Below are 4,314 nucleotides of genomic sequence, written 5' to 3' on the forward strand. Positions count from 1 at the left end.
TGGATGTATGTATGTATATATGTACAACTGTCCACTTCTTGCCATATTTTTATCGTTCACTTCCTACACACACACACATACGCGCGCGCACGCACACACACACACACACACTCACACACACCTTCTTAGCTTACAATTTCTTTGTTTCAACAATTGACAACTGAAGTACGCTCGCAAACTTAGCGACAGAAAGTAAATTAAAAACCAATTTACCTTTTCTGTTGAGTTATCATGGCAATTCGAGCGTCTGATTTCCCTAAATCCGTATCTTTTCTTCAACTGAACTTACTTCCTATCGTTTCTTAAAGTCCTTTGTGAAATCTAGGAGTGCTTTTTTTTTGTGTTTTCAGGAGAAAGTTTTGTTTCCTCGACACTAAAAACTAACGGGAAGTAGACAACAGTCCCAGTACAATTAGTCTAATAGTGTAACTCATAATCTGAGCGGCTAGCATCTACTCACCATATGTCAGTGAATTGTTGGTGCGTGTCTGCAAATGTGTTCGAATGAGAACGTGAATTGTGTTTGGCGCCTTTTTTACTAATAACAAACACACACGTCAGTGTGTGTTTGAGTGTTTGTATGTAGTTGTTTGAAACGTTTGTGTTTGTCACTGTCATATATGTATATGTTTGCAAGGAGTAAAGCATTTGAAATGAGAGAGGGAAATCGTAAAATATTGAGTTTTATCGAATTTTTGCTTAATTGGGGGTCAAATTGAAAGAAATTCATATGCCATGACCCAATGAAATGTACTTCGAAAAATCATAGGTAAATTCCAATTGAAGAAATTGTGTGAGGAGTAAATCGTTATGTATTTATTTGTTTCTGTTTCCTGTGTATTTTTTAGAAGTGGTTGAAGGTACACTTGCAACGAGAAAGTAGGAGAAAGTGTGGCAAGTAAATCGTTATGTATTTATTTGTTTCTGTTTCCTGTGTATTTTTTTTTTTTTGAGTAGTGGTTGAAAGTACACTTGCAAAGAGAAAGTAGGAGAAAGTGTGGTAATAGAGGGAGTGAAGCAGTTGAAATTAAAGAGGCAAATCGTAAAATATTTAGTTTTCTCGAATTTTTGCTTAATTGGGGGTCAAATTGAAAAAAATTTATATGCCATGACCCAATCGAATGTACTTCGAAAAATCATAGGTAAATTCCAATTAAAGAAATTCTATATTGTACAATTGTATTAAAAACAAACTATGTGGGAGGCAGAGAAAATTTGCCTTTTATCATAAGACTAGGAGTATCGCCCGGCGTTGCTCGGCGTTGTAAGGGAAATAACTATATAAGCATTTTTAGAGAGTTATAGCCAAAAAATAGCAAAAAAATGCATTAAAAATTGAAAAAAAATGAAGGTAATTTTTTTTTAAATCGTTGACACATCGTAGATATTTTAGAGAGTTACTTCCCTTATATAAAAGCGAAAAAAATGCCTTAAAATGGAACAAAATGGAAAAATATGATGGTAAATTTTTTTAAAATCGTAGACTCATCGTAGACGCGCGCTAATACCCAGAAGGGCTCGATATGAATCACGACTATAAGATACCCGCTTTTGGTTAAACTGCACCGCAAAATGTGGGAGTAGTTACGAATCTAAATCGAAGGGGACAGACACACAACTTCACTCTTATATAAAGATGCTTTTTTTTTTTTCAGTCATAGAGGTTAGATTTATGAAGGTCTTCAGTAGAAAATCCTTCGATGCTGACTCGCTGCTTGATATAATGAAATTCGTATCCATTTTTTGTCAGAATTACAAATTTGAAAACACAATAGGAACAAATTTCGGAAAAAATCTCCCATAATTCACGGAATTAAAATTACACTTCGATTTTTTGTACAAGACTGTATTTGAAGTGTTTACGAAGTATAATACGTGTTTTCACGAATGTACTAAGAGATTTACTCTGATATTCTCATTTAAATATGAATAGTAAATTCGGGCGGTTTGGTAACGAAAGGGTTTATATAAGTGTCGTCTGTTTATACATAAACACTGTTTCATACTTTAGTTTGTAGTCTTGCTCAATCACTCTGTCGCTAATTTACTCTCTTCCAAGAACATTTTCACTCACTGTTATCAGTTAGCTTCCCATACATTTTACTCATGTATCTATCAGCGTGATAGACAGAAACAATTTACATTTACTTTCATTTTATTCGTCGCACACTGTGTGTGTGCGTTTGCGTGTGGTGTAAACCAGACTAAGAAAAGCATTTGACACACACACCAGAATGTGAGTTTTCTGTAAATTTTGCTTAATTGGAGTTTAAATTTAAAAAACTGGACCTGGCATGACGCGATGCATTGTACTCTCAAAAATGCTAGGTAAATTGTAATTGAAGAAATCCTATATTGTAGATTTGTATAACTCCCAAAGGGAGGCATATAAAATCTGCCTTTTATAATAAGAGATTATAATAAGAGATAAGAGATTATAATAAGAGATAAGAGATATATATATATCAGACAGAGAGAGGGGGATGGATATATATATATATATATATACATAGATGTATATATGTAAATAGACATGTATGTAGATAATATATATATATATATATATATATATATATATATATATTTCTTTACTGCCCACAAGGGGCTAAACATAGAGGGACAAACAAGGACCGGGAATTACAATGACCCCAGTTGCAACACTGGTACTTTATTTATCGACCCCGAAAGTATGAAAGGCAAAGTCGACCTCAACGGAATTTGAACTCAGAACATAACGACAGACGAAATACCGCTACACATTTCGCCCGGCGCGCTAACGTTTCTGCCAGCTCGCCACCTTATATATATTATAATATATTATATATAATATATATATATATATATATATATATATATATATATATATATAATATATATATATATATATCTATATATATATATATATATATGTATATATATATATATATATATATATATATAATATATGTATATCACATTATATATATATATATGTATATACATATAGATATATAATATGTATATACATATATATATATATATGTATATACATATATTATATATGTATATACATATATATATATTATATATGTATATATATATATATATATAATTTCAACAATTGAGGGCAAAATTAATTAATTATTAATCAATTTCACCAAGTGTTCAGTATGCAAAGGGACCATTCAAGGCGAATTCAAATTATTACATTATATAAAAGGGCTTAGTATTAGAAATTCAAATTATTACATTATATAAAAGGGCTTAAGTATTAGAAATAGCTTTAAAAAAGTTTTTTAGCTGCTATTTCTAATGAGTCAGTATGGCGGCAAAGTAATTATTTTACTAAGCCCTTTTATATAATGTATAATTTGAATTCGCCTTGAATGGTCCCTTTGCATACTGAACACTTGGTGAAATTGATTAATAATTAATTAATTTTGCCCTCAATTGTTGAAATTATAATTAATCTCCCTCTGATTAATGCTTCGGATTTTACCGAAATAAGCTAGTGTTTGATGATTTTAACCCACGCTGGTGGAAAGGGGAGACAGAGATTCTTCGCTTGCTTATTTGAATTTGTTGGCACTGTTAGTTACGAGCAGATCTTCGAAAGGGTTGTTCTTATTTCAGTGTTTCCAAATCCAAACCAAGGAATTTCTGAGCTATATGATAGAAGTGTTGTTTTGACTAATCTTGAAACGTACGTTCTCAAATAACCTTAGCATTTGATTTTTCGATGTCCTTACCCCCAAACTTTTGTGAGTTGAATTAAGCAAACACTATATATGAGAGAGATTTTCTTTAAGTATTAGAATAGCTTTAAAAAAGTTTTTTAGCTGCTATTTCTAATGAGTTCAGTATGCGGCAAAGTAATTTTTTTACTAAGCCCTTTTATATAATTATATATATATATATGTATATACCTATATATAAGAATGTATATACATATATAATATATATGATATACATATATATATATATGTATATTATAATATATATAATATTGTAATACATATATATAGATATATGTATATATATATATATATTATATCTATATATATTACATATATATATATATATATATATCTATTATTATGTATATTATATATATATATAATATATATATATGTTATATATATATATGGTATATATATATATATGTATATATATATATATATGTATATATATATATATATGTATATATATATATATAGATGTATCTAAAATATATATATATATAATGTATATATATATATATATATATATATATATATATATTATATATATATATATATGTATATATCTATATATATATGTATAATATAATATATG

General features: G+C 29.0%; 1 long non-coding RNA gene across 1 annotated transcript in view; it reads right to left on the reverse strand.

Moving 5' to 3' along the window:
* Nucleotides 1–208: 208 nt before the first annotated feature.
* The window catches only part of LOC118763251, a 13,836-nt gene continuing 9,730 nt past the window's right edge, over nt 209–4,314 (reverse strand). The window contains exon 3 of the long non-coding RNA XR_004999001.1: nt 209–330. This is a non-coding gene — a long non-coding RNA (uncharacterized LOC118763251). The remainder of the gene's footprint in view (nt 331–4,314) is intronic.

The sequence above is a fragment of the Octopus sinensis genome, linkage group LG4 (assembly GCF_006345805.1).
Source record: "Octopus sinensis linkage group LG4, ASM634580v1, whole genome shotgun sequence".
NCBI classification, from domain to species: Eukaryota; Metazoa; Mollusca; class Cephalopoda; order Octopoda; family Octopodidae; genus Octopus; species Octopus sinensis.